This window comes from Polypterus senegalus, chromosome 3 (genome assembly GCF_016835505.1).
Source record: "Polypterus senegalus isolate Bchr_013 chromosome 3, ASM1683550v1, whole genome shotgun sequence".
Classification (NCBI taxonomy): Eukaryota; Metazoa; Chordata; class Cladistia; order Polypteriformes; family Polypteridae; genus Polypterus; species Polypterus senegalus.
In genome coordinates this window covers 203,844,962-203,858,664 of record NC_053156.1, presented here as the reverse complement: position 1 = coordinate 203,858,664, position 13,703 = coordinate 203,844,962, and the positions used below count along the sequence as shown (strand labels likewise).

Sequence of the window (13,703 nt, the reverse complement as noted above, 5' to 3'; positions counted from 1 at the left end):
ATATATATATATATATATATATATATATATATGAATGACCTCTGAGCGCTGAGACTTTTTACCACGTGAACGTGTCTGCAAAAAGTGGTGTCTCCTGCCCTGCAAAAGTCGAGCAGCCACCGCACGCGCATAGCTGTGCCGGCCTTTGAGACACTGACTGCACTTCTGCCTTAAGCGAAAATGAGCACTTTTAATATTTTTCCTCCTCCCCCTGAGCTATAGCCCAGACAAGTACAAACACGGGACCCCTTTTCTACACCGCGGCAAACTAATATTAAGGTACTTCTCACTTTCTTTTGCATGTATACGATTATGAGGTCGTCACCTCGGATTATGAAGACACGCACAGGAGTGGAGGACCAACAGTGCCATCACAGCCGATTAATGGCAGGGACGTCCCACCAGTCTACACAAGACCCACTGTGACTGTCCCCAAAAGGCACTCATATCGTCAGTGAATACATCTCTCTACACTATATAAAAGAAAAAGGCAACTTTCCTTTCTTTACACCTTTTTCCTTTTATCCCAAACCAAAGCCTTTCTCTCTTAACACTGCAGAGGACACAAAACAAATTTTCTTTAATTGCTGGTAATGCCGGTAAGGCACATTACCAGAGGCAGAAATTTGGACGTTCACATAGCAAATGTAATTTCTATACCACAGCCGTCGTGTAGCACCTTTCAAAAGGGATCTACTACCGAGAGATCATCCATATACATTTTAGCTGCTGTTAGTACTACTTACTTGTTGTGTTACACCATCTTTAAAATGTAGTTTACCCGAAACCACTCCAGTAGTGCTCAATGTAGCTTTACTTCTTAAAACGTTAATGTTTTACTATTTAATAACTTATAGACTACATTTTATTATTTTTCCCTTCCACTCATTGACCAAAGCTATACACACACATATAGACACATACATATATATATACACATATATATACCTGTTTGTATGTTTGTATGTATGTGTTGTGGACGCTGGCCCGGACACAGACAGACGGACATCGTTCTTGCACCCAACACACTATTTATTTACAATATATACAATTAATAAAGTCACGTGCACCACAAACCCCAGTGCCTCTTGCACCGATTCCCCAATGTCCAGGTCTCACAGTCTCTGTGCCTCTCTCCTGGCCGCCTCCAGTCCTCTCTCCAGCTCTGTCCACTTCCACCCGACATCCACCGATGACTGGAGGGAGGCGGCCCCTTAAATAGGAACCCGGATGGGCTCCAGCTGCTTCCTGGCATTCCTCCGTAGCCACGCCCCAGTGTGGCGGAAGTGCCGGCTGCGCACCCGGAATCCATCCGGGTGTCCCCTGTCGTCTTCCCCGGCTGGCGGTGGCCACGGGTCCCCACAGGGCTGGGCTTCCAAGCCCTTCAAACGAGGCCCCCAACAAAACCAGGGCGGACGCCCCCTCACGGTCTGGAGGAGGCACAAGCCCTCCTCTGGTCCTCCTGGGCGTCTCGGCCGGGTACCATAGTGTGTGTATACATATATATATATATATATATATATATATATATATATATATATATATATATATATATATATATATATATATATATATATATATATATATATATATTTACACACACCTATCTACATTTTATATATATATATACACACATACACATACATACATACACACACACACATACCTGTATATAATTTGTGTGTGTGTGTATGTATGTATGTATGTGTGTGTATATATGATGTAGATAGGTATATACTGTATATATATATATACTGCTCAAAAGAATTAAAGGAACACTTTTTAATCAGAGTATAGCATAAAGTCAATGAAACTTATGGGATATTAATCTGGTAAGTTAAGTAGCAGAGGGGGTTGTTAATCAGTTTCAGCTGCTGTGGTGTTAATGAAATTAACAACAGATGCACTAGAGGGGCAACAATGAGATGACCCCCAAAACAGGAATGGTTTAACAGGTGGAGGCCACTGACATTTTTCCCTCCTCATCTTTTCTGACTGTTTCTTCACTAGTTTTGCATTTGGCTACAGTCAGTGTCACTACTGGTAGCATGAGGCGATACCTGGACCCTACAGAGGTTGCACAGGTAGTCCAACTTCTGCAGGATGGCACATCAATACGTGTTATTGCCAGAAGGTTTGCTGTGTCTCCCTGCACAGTCTCAAGGGCATGGAGGAGATTCTAGGAGACAAGCAGTTACTCTAAGAGAGCTGGAGAGGGCCATAGAAGGTCCATAACCCATCAGCAGGACCAGTATCTGCTCCTTTGGGCAAGGAGGAACAGGATGAGCACTGCCAGAGCCCTACAAAATGACCTCCAGCAGGCCACTGGTGTGAATGTCTCTGACCAAACAACCAGAACGACTTCATGAGGGTGACCCAAGGGCCCCATGTCCTCTAATGGGCCCTTTGCTCACTGCCCAGCAGAATGCAGCTCGACTGGCATTCGTCATAGAATACCAGAATCGGCAGATGCACCACTGGTGCCCTGTGCTTTTTACAGATGAGAGCAGGTTCACCCTGAGCACGTGACAGAAGTGAAAGGGTCTGGAGAAGCCATGGAGAACATTATGCTGCCTGTAACATCATTCAGCATGAGCAGTTTGGTGGTGGGTTAATGATTGTCTGGGGAGGCATATCCATGGAGGGTCACACAGACCACTACAGGCGTGACAAAGGCACCTTGGCTGCCATTAGGTATCAGGATGAAATCCTTGGACCCATTGTCAGACCCTATGCTGGTACAGTGGCTCCTGGTGCACGACAATTCCTGGCATCATGTGGTGAGAGTATGCAGGCTGTTCCTGGAGAATGAAGGAATTGATACCATTGACTGGCCACCACACTTTCCTGGCCTAAATCCAATAGAACACCTCTGGGACATTATGTTTTGGTCTATCCAATGCCACCAGGTTGCACCTCAGACTGTCCAGGAGCTCAGTGATGCCCTGGTCCAGATCTGGGAGGAGATCCCCCACAACACCATCTGTCATCTCTTTAGAAGCATGCACCGATGTTGTCAGGCATGTATACAAGAACACAGGGGCCATACAAAGTGCTGCGTACAATTTTGAGTTGCTGCAATTAAATTTTGGCAAAATGGACTAGCCTGCCACATAATTTTTTCACTCTGATTTTTGGGGCGTGTTTGAATTCAGGGCTCTGTAGGTTGATCATTTTCATTTCCATCAAACGATGTGGCATCTTTTCGTTCCTAACACATTACCCAGTCTATATCAGTATAGATATCCAGGAGGATTTCTTTTTCCCATTGAGATCTGATGTGTTTTCAAAGTGTTCCTTTAATTTTTTGAGCAGTTTATATATATATATATATATATATATATATATATATATATATATATATATATATATATATATATATATATATATATATGTAGACTCAAACCGATTATGACAGCAGCAATCCAAGCTGTGAGAAAACAGTAAAAAGGAGGCGTGTTAGAAGTTGTGGTACATTTTCTGATGCAGCTAGACGAAAACAACTTTGTGATGCTGCCGGCAAATACACAAAACAATTACTTTGACAATCATGTTACGTTATTTTTAAAATGTTTCCTTTTCTTTTTCATAACTTTCATAACACATGACTTCGCTGCGAAGCACGGGTATTTTGCTATAAATATATACAGTATATATATATGACAGCAACACTCATAACAGTGACAAAACAATTACATTGACAATCATGTTACGTTATTTTCAAAATGTTTCCTTTTCTTTTTCTTTACTTCTTTAACACACTACTTCTCCGCTGCGAAGCGCAGGTATTTTGCTAGTGGTTTAATAATTTCAAAAACTGTAAAATTACACCAGCAAAAGATAATTTAATGGGCAACGACGAAGTAGTGTATTCAGTTTTTTAAAACTAAGCATAATTTAAGAAGGTTCAGCTTCACCCCAGTTCTCCAGAAATCTCTGATCTGAGTTGTTGTAGCAGCTATTAAAAAAATTCAAATGACATGCAACGCAGAGATATGGCAGAATAACTAATCACCATGCAACCATGGTGTAGTGCAAGAGCATGAACATCTAGTTTCCACATGATATCAAACAAAGCCTTTGAGGAACAGAAAACATTTAACAACTACTACTGTGACTCAATGTATTACATTTTAAAGTGCGTAAATTGAACCTTTTCAATACAATGCATTCCAAGCTAGGCATTAATATTTCTTACACTTTACCATATTAATTTCTACATATGTATCATCAAATCATTCTTGAGTCTAGTTGACAGTTTGCCATCTTTCAAACCAAACAAAATCTTTTGAAAGAATTCGGAAGTGTTTGTCAGTTCTTTTGCATCACAAAGATGAAGTGCATAGACAAGATCGAATAATAACAGAAAGGCATCCAAAAATCTGGGAAGGTTGATTAGAACTTCATTTTCAATGACAACAAAGATGTTTTCATGTTGGTAGTGAACCAGACTGTTAATGTTACTGTTGACTGTAAAAAGGGCCACAGAAGCAAGCTCTGTCTCAACATGATCCAGAATTAAATTAAACACCTCTCACAGAGAGGAGTTTTAAAGTTTAAAAGGTGTGATAAAAGGTGTGTATGTCATGTAATTCCTAAGGAGAAGAGAATTATACTTGTAATTGTAGTTTATTGCACAAATGAAGTGGACAAAATAAACACCAGCTATGCTTGTCAAAGTTGAAATTATAAAAGTGAAGTTATATGTACAAGAAGTGTTTAGTTTACTGCATTTGTGGGACTATAGTTATGCCATTAAAGATAGACAAGTGTCACAAACTCAACAATGAGCCACAAAAAGGTTTGGGGCAGCCACTATATATCATTTCCCAGCTGCACATTTAGAAAATAATTGTACTGAAGTGTACAGGTTGGAGTCCAGAACAGAACAGATTTAACATGGTCAAAATGGAGGTTTTACGGGCAAGCAGAGGAAGTGGTGTCTTCAGGGATGAAACCGGAAGTGACATTATTAATGGGGTCGGGACCGTAAGTGGCATCATCAGACCCAGAACTGGAAGTGACCTCATCAGTGGGCCGCACAATCCAGAAGAAGCATTGTTGGGCCCCGGGACCAGAAGTGATGTCATCAGGGCCAGGCAGAATTTCCCGTAACTGGTCTGCAGAGAAGTGAAATAAAGAGTCAATGCATTCCACCACCCCCTGGTCTGGCATGAAATTACTCTGATTTAGGCCTTTTAGCTGCCTCCCATGTGCACTTGTGTGACACAAGATCAAAGATCCTGATTTTGAAATCCATAGTTGCTTTTAAAATTTTTTTTTTTTTAATTCAATTATCAAACCTATTCATGGAAGTATTGAACATACATTCATTGTAACAGTTGACGTTTTCCTCAGGTACTCTATTCCATGGGTCTAATACACATGAGGCAATTATATGCGGCCACAACAACTTACTTGAACTGCCAAAAATCTACCACTAAAATCCGTTTTAATTTGCACCATTTTCCTCACAATACTGTTTCCAGTCCAACAATCAGAATTAAAATACCATTCTTCTTACTTACCTCAACATTCGGTGTTGTTACTTTTACTTCAAGTGATATCAGTTAAGCATAAACAGTCGATGTAAACAGTGTTTGCAAATTACTTTTTATAGTTCTTGCTTTAATTGTATGCCTTATTGTTGATTAAAGTCATTAATGTTGTCTTTGTTATCGAAAAACCAAAAGATTGCTGACGAAAAAAATGGGAAAATTGATATTTTGTCACAGAGGTTGGAGACATAGGCCAGTGTCATGTTTGTTTATAGTTTATCTCGGTGTTTAACACTAGAATTACCATAGCCTACGAGAAAACTTGTAAATCCGGCCCACCTTAAATCTGTTTGCACCTCTCCGTCAGCGTTTTTTGTCCTGTAAATGTGCTGATTAAGACAAGCAGCAAGCAGCCAGCTATTCCATCCCCCCACCGTCTCAGAAAGTTCACAAAATTCTTCCATCTTATGCCTTGTTTGATTATCTGGGATTGAGTGAACTGCTAGAGTTTTAGAGTGGAAATAATAGATCGTTATTTGGAACACATGCATTTCATGCGTGTTCCGTTTCTACAATAATCTGTGTAAACACATTGTTAAAACAGAAACTTTTTCATATTTTAATAATAAATGTTACAAAATGTAGGCATAAACTATAGAATGGAGTACAATGTGCGTCAACATTACAATACACTGCATTGAGAACAGTATGGTACATTGTCTGGCAAACTGCGTGAGGAAGAGTTTCAGCAACTGAAAGCATCAATTATAAAACAGCAAACCTTTTTTTGAAATGTTAGTAATTCAAGCAAACATTCTGTAAAAGGGAGTTTTGTCCTCTGTAATATAATAGCAAAATCTTTGCAGCCGTTCACTGAAGGCCAATTAATAAAAGATTGTTTTATAAAGCATGTGAAATTATTTGTCCAGACAAAAAGAAACCATTTGAAGGCATACGTTTGTCCACAAATATTGTTGCTAGCAGAATCACTGAATCTGCTAGAAACATTCATCAGCAACTGATTACAGCAGCACAAGGTTTTGAAGCATATTCCATAGCACTTGACGAGAGTACTGGTGTAACAGATACTGCATACTGTGCTGTGTCCATTTTTGGGGTTGATTAAAACCTAATCTTAACCAAAGAATTATTAGATTTATTACCTATGAAAGGAACAACGACTGGTCTTGACATTTTTTAAGAATTGGAAGTTTGCATTAACAGAGCAGGACTGCCATAGGATAAACTTGTGTCCATGGCAACAGACGGTGCACCAGCAATGTGTTCTGAAAACGTTGGTGTTCTGGGATTATTGAAAGCAAAACTAAACCAGCTTTCTTTGTCGGGTCCTTTTACTGCCGTACACTGCATTCTGCATCAGGATGTGCTGTGTAGCAAAAGTCTCCAATTGAAAGAAGTTATGGACGTTGTTGTTAAGATGGTTAATCTTATACGATCAAGAGGTCTCAACCACAGGCAGTTCACTTCATTCTTGTCTGATATGGATATTGAATATGGAGAGTTGCTGTATCATACCAAAGTCAGATGGTTGAGTCGGGGAAACGTGTTGAAGAGATTTTTTTGGCATTGAAAGATAAAGATGTTTGCTGATCCATCTTTTCTATCAGATTTAGTGTTTCCTACAAATGTCACAGAACACCTCAATGCACTCAGCTTGAGGCTTCAGAGACCAAAGCAAGTGATTACAATGATGAACGACAGTGTCAAATCATTCAGATGCAAGCTGTCTTTGTGGGCCAAACAGCTACAGTCTGGCATTTTGGCTCATTTCTCATTTTTGGCTCTTTTTTCTCATTTCTTGGTACGCGTTGAAGCAGAATGCTTGAAATATTACTGAGATATCATTTCTCAATTACTTGAAGACTTTGATCGACTTTTTGAGAAGTTCCGGGCTCTTGAACCTAAATTTGCACTCTTTGCGACTCCGTTCACGTTTCAGAAGATTTATAGATGGAGATTGTGGACTAGATGAGCATCTGCATGCACCATTGCGACTGGCAACCATGCATGACATCAAGCCCAATCTTGACGTTCTTGTGTCTTCCAAATTCTGCCAACTGAGTAGACAGACTGAATTTAACAACATTTGAACTGGAAAACTGGATTTTATAATAAGCACTTTGAGTAAACTTGTGAACCTAGCTGTATTATTGTAGTATTTTAGTTCAAATAATTGATTAATAATAATATTGTATTGTATTTGTATTGTTTAGAAATTAATGGTGCCTGCCACCTAGCACTTTTTTCTATGTGCAGCCCATTTATCCTGCTGAGTTTGAGACCTCCGCTCTACACACATTTCAAAATGTTTATCCATCCATCCATTGTCCAACCCGCTATATCCTAACTACAGAGTCACAGGGGTCTGCTGGAATCAATCCCAGCCAACACAGGGCATAAGGCAGGAAACAAACCACGGGCAGGGTGCCAGCCCTCCATAGGGCGGCACACATACACACACCCACACTAGGGACAATTTAGGATCGCCAGTGCACCTAACCTGCATGTCTTTGGAATGTGGGAGGAAACCAGAGCACTTGGAGGAAACCCACGAAGACACGGGGAGAACATGCAAACTCCACACAGGGACGACCTGGGAAGCGACCCGGGTCTCCTAACTGTGAGGCAGCAGCGCTACCCAGTGCACCAACGTGCCGTCCCCAAAAAGGTTAAATGAAGTGATTTTTTAAATGATAGAAGCAGACTTGAAATTGCAAATAAATTGTTGGAAATGTTAAGAAAATAATTGTTATCCAAATTTTTGCTCATAATGTTACACTTTTGCAAACTGAAGCCATTTTACTTAACTTGTAAAAATGATCATACAATATTTGAGAAAGATGAGCTGCATAGACCTTTCCAAAGAATGCAACCAACATTAAAAACAAAAGAGCAAACTTATGTTGGGTGAATATAGCCAAGAAAGTTGAAAATAGGATGCCCTGCCCTTGCTAATATTTCCCTAAATATAAAAAAATGGAAACAAATGCCATTGCTCATATTTAGTACTTCATGTATCTTCTGTTTAATTGTATCAAAAAATATATGAGCCATTCATTTATTAGTCAGCCTATCTCCCTATCTATGCCTGTGTTGATGAGCTCTGAGCAGTAACTGAAAAAGTGAGATTCCGACTGAAATTATGTTTCCTGTGCAGTTTTCCTGGGCTTAATGTTTGTGACAATGTGAGGAGCTTGGCAGTTTCAGAGCACATTGGAGTAGAATTATTTTAGCTCTCTACATCAAGAGGTCCCTGTTGAGGTGTGTTAGGCATGTGGTTAGGATTTATCCTGTTGCATACATGGCATGTTCCTTTTGGAGAAAACCAAGACATAGATGAAGGAAATATCAGAGGGAGCAGAACTCCTGGATATTCTCGAGGAAAGTCTGTAGAAAGTTGGTGGAGATAACGAGACCTGATCATCTTAACCCAGCTCAGCATAGTGTGTTGCTACTCAGAGCTTTAGCAGGATAACAAATAAAAACTATTCTGAACACATTAGCCGTTTTAGATGGGTGTATGACTATCATATAGATGACATTGTTTTTGTATTTTCCCCCAACACAGATTTGGGACTCTTTGGAAGGGTGGAAGCCCAAGAAGAGGTAACCATTTTCAGAATTTCATTTTTTTATGTCTTTCATCTCACAAGGTCCGTACTGCATGAATAGCAACTTTGTGTGTGTTTTTTTAAGCAGCACAGAAAAGGTACACAAAGTTCGTGAAAATCAGTATCTAGTCATCAGGTTTTTTTTTTAAAAAAGGACAAAAGAAGAATGATGTTAGAGCATATGGTAAGTGAAAAATGAATCCACAGCTTATACTGAACATGTCAAATATCTTGGTTCAGGAGACATTTTACTTCTCTTGAAGTCTTCTGAATGGTAATCTTTGAAAGAGACTAGCGGCAAGCATTGTAGGGTTAAAAAAAATTTTAAAATTATGCATCAGGAAAGTTTTTTTAAAATTGGGTAATGTAAAGGGAATGACCCTCTGCCTTTTAAAGTGCAATTGTGTTGCATGAGTCATAAATGTGAACACCACATTACATAGCAATATGTCATGTATGCAGCCACAATATGACAGCACCCATTAAAAAAACATGGATAGTTATAAAAAAAACAGAAACAAAACACTTTGAAATACAGAGATGTCAATGTTTTTTCTAACAACTGTTGTCCTTATGTATTATGTTTATGGTAATGGTAAATGGTAATGATGAAGGCCTAATTGTTCAGCCTTTCAAATTAACTGTATTGTCTGTTGCAATGGCAGATTGTAATACAAGGTGCTGATGTGCTGCTGCTCCCTCCAAATATTTTTAAAAGTCCACATTAATTAATTAGGTAATGCAAAATAATCATGAAATAATTTTTTTTGCACAACATGCCTGGTGTCAGTGCATGTCAACATCCATTAAAATTGGTTCTGATTTTTATTTGTTTAAATTCTGTGTTAGTACATATATGTCCTGAGTGAAGGGTTTTACCTTTTGGCAAGCAGGTGACCTGAGACTCCTCTTTAATTGGTTGCTTTCAGATTTTTCCAGGGATGTAGCTGTATGTTCCTCAGATACTCCCACATTCATTGGCAGCAAATTAGTGTTGTTTTAGGTTTTTTAACCTAGTACAATTGGACAGTCATCAATACTCAATTTCAAGTTCACGTCAATGGTTCACAGTTAAGTACAGTAAAGAAAATACCCTTTCATAAATTGTTATCGAGGACAAGCTTACACACTGGCTTTTTCCTGCTCTTTTTATGACAAATGCAGTTGGCTAACTGAATGTGGTGTAATCCCTTTTTTTGTCTTTCACTGTTTGCTGTTTAAAAGTGTTGTTACTGAAGCATTGTGGACAACAACTCGGATATGAGACTTAGAATATCTTTCTAAAAAATGCAAGTGGCATGAAAGTAGCCTCAGTCATCTAGACTAAGTTTAGACTAATATGTTTAGCAGGCTTAATATTGCTGAACAGCTAGATGAAGGCTACAGGATTGGTATTAGAAGACACAATGAAGAGGTGACCAAAAATCAAGAAATCCTGGTCAGAGTAATAGACTTGAGTGAAATTTTGTAGAACATCTGAATTGGCTTTACGTGGCCATGATGAGAGTGAGAGCTCCAATAAGCCCAGAATTTTCAGTGGGTTGGTGGATTTTGTTGCGTCTCTTGATAGAGTGTTGAAAGAGCACCTTAAGAATGCCACTGTATTTAAGGGAACTCCAAAAACTGTACGTATCAAGCTTTTGGACTCCCCAGAACACTCTGCGCCATGCATACATTTTCTAACTTAATTAAAAAAAAAAATTACACTTGTTTGGATTGGCATTTGGGTAGCACTGTCATCTGGAGACATTTTATACGTTGTCATTGCTCTGCATTTTGTTTTTTCCATCCATCCATTATCCAACCTGCTATATCCTAACTACAGGGTCACGGGGGTCTGCTAGAGCCAATCCCAGCCAACACAGGGCGCAAGGCAGGAAACAAACCCCGGGCAGGACGCCAGCCCACCGCAGATTTTGTTTTTTTAATATTTCTATTTATTATGTTTTATTATTCAATGCTTTATGACTTTTGTCTGTGATAGAAGCTTTATAAATAATTTTTTACTTGCTTACTTAAAAAAATAAAAAGGTGTTTATTTTGCCACAAATACCATCAATAAACCAAGAAAGTGTAATTTCAATATCAGTAATGGAACTTGTGTAACTTTTCAGAATTTCAAGGTTTTAAAGTGTTGTTTTAAGTGAGGTTTAGGTCATATTAACTTTATATTGCAAACAATTTATGACACGTGACGTGATAAAATATGTTAGAGTTCTATTGTGACTCTGAAAATATGCATTTTTTTAAATGGTTCATCTGCCACCTATTAAGAAGCCTAAATTTCAAACTCTTTATCTGTTGGTGTCCTGCAGCCTATCAAACATTCAACATTTGCATATTTGTCTACATATTAGGATGTTTTTCAAAGTACATAAATGAGAAAAATAAATAATAATAAATAAAAAAAAAATAAATGAGAAATTCTGAAGCCTGAAGAAAAGGAGGGCAACATTTATGCTCAAGTAGTGCTACTGGGCAGTGTGTAGGCAACATCACAGTTTGTGTGTGTGTGTGTTTCTTTTTATTTTCTCCTCAGCTATGAAGTGCTGCTTCAGTTTACCATCACCCAAAAAAAAAAAACATTTTTTTTACCAGCTGCTACTAAGTCTGTTGATGCTATTTTCTGCATCAGTGAGAGATGGCAATCTTCTCCTAGCCTCATAATGGCATCTTGTAAGTAATGTTTTTGAGCAGCACAGGTCTTGCACGCTCTTGACAGTGTTACAAGCAGTGATGACAAAGTGAATGTGTCTTCAGTCAGTGAAATTGAAATGGAGAGTGAAACCGAAAGCGATTCTGATGAATCCAAACGTGACACTCGAATTTGGATTTCTGTTGACCCAGCTTCAAATAAACTAGCACCACCCTGTTTAGATTTTGTGGAGCAGCCACAAATGAAAGTGAACATTAACAGCCAAGATGCACTTACTTATTTGAAGTTATTTCTTGATGATGATGTGATCGAAAGAAATGTTTTTGAGAACTGGGACGAACCTTTAAGCTGAACAGTGTTGGGTAAATGACCATAAACCTTAGCAGTTTTTCCATTCAAAGATATACCACATAAAAGACATGTTTTGACAATATATAAGGTATTAGTATCATCATCATTGTTATTCATTTGATATTATTATTATTTGTATCATAATTATACTTTTTATACTTCTGACTTTGTACTTTAAGTGTTTTGCATGTTGCACAGTAGAAAAGTAAGATTTAATAAAAATGTAATTTTTCAACCCAAAAAAAGCAACTCTTTTTACATGTTTTTCTGAGAAAAAATGCAATGCTAAGGAGGTGTTGGTTATTCACTGGTCTTGCTCCTGTTCTCCATATCCACTACTAATGCTGATCATATATTCCCCTCTCCTCAGGTGCAGTTTGACATAACAGCTGTGTCTTCCTCCACACCACTTTTAAGCTGATCCATGGCAGGAAAGGCCATTGGTGTAGAATTGTCTCCTTTGTGCATCTGTATCCTTGCTAAGTACTGTCTATTAATGTCTGTAATGTCTGAGTTTATTTTGTATAAAGCTCTATGAAAATGACAGTAAAATTAGTTTTGTGTTCAATTTTTTGCAATTTTGTAATGCAAAACTCACTAAAAATATTTTTGGGGTGGAAAGTAAGGACAATTGCCACCTTTTGGGCCCTTACCTTTCTCAGAAAAAGGGTTCCGATGAAAGTAAGCAGGAAGTTGGGGAGGAGTATCCGTTGAAAGTTTGACATGACTATTAAACTTTTGTTTCATTGTTGGGGTTTATACAGATCTAGTGGCCATGTCTACTACACCCTCACTGATTGTCTGTTATGTGGAACTTTTGGTGATCACCTACTTACAAGAAACAAGAAATAAACATCTTTCTTCCACAGCATATGTGTTTGCATATAAAATAAAGCAACAAATTAAAATGGGGGTTAATAAAACAGTTCTGGTATCCTTTGTGTCCTACATTCAAAAAAGTTTCTGTAAAATAACAATGTTTTGCATTTTCTCATTTAAGTGTTTTAATTAAGCAAGATATCATTTATTTAATCTATATGTGCCAAAGTTGGCTTTTATTCCTAGCGTTTCAACTAAGACAGTGAGCACACTGGTTATTTACTCACCTTTATGTTTAACACAACAGGCCACAAGCTTAATCATCGGTACATGTGTGCAATGCTAAATGTGGTGGTGTGGTTATGATAGTGCTGTAGTCAAGTTAGCATTTGTCAAGTCCAAGACTAAAGCTAATCAAGTCAAGACAGAGTCTAAAAGAGTGTAGAGACCAAGTCAAGGCCAATTCCAAATAATAACAGAATCGAATTGAAACTACGAGGGACCTTCAAAAAGTTTCCGCACTTTTATATTTTCATTGGAAACGGTGAAGGTGGGAGGAGTAGTAATTGGGCATTAAAAAGTTGGTACGACGCTGGGAAAATTGCATCGCAAACGAAGGTGACTATATAAAAAAGTGATAAAATTTGCTTTTAAAATTCTTAATAAATACAGTTTAAAAAAAGTTTGGAACTCTTTGAACGCTTCACGTCGAATTTACTAGTTCCAGCTCAAATGTGCCATTTCCCT

The 13,703-nt window shown here is 38.3% G+C and overlaps 1 long non-coding RNA gene across 2 annotated transcripts in view; it reads left to right on the top strand.

The window, feature by feature from the left end:
* LOC120526860 overlaps positions 1–12,856 on the top strand; it is an 80,622-nt gene extending 67,766 nt beyond the window's left edge. For both annotated transcript variants that reach the window (XR_005633201.1, XR_005633202.1), the window contains exons 2-3: positions 9,088–9,125; positions 12,508–12,856. This is a non-coding gene — a long non-coding RNA (uncharacterized LOC120526860). The remainder of the gene's footprint in view (positions 1–9,087; positions 9,126–12,507) is intronic.
* The last annotated feature ends 847 nt before the right edge of the window (positions 12,857–13,703 follow it).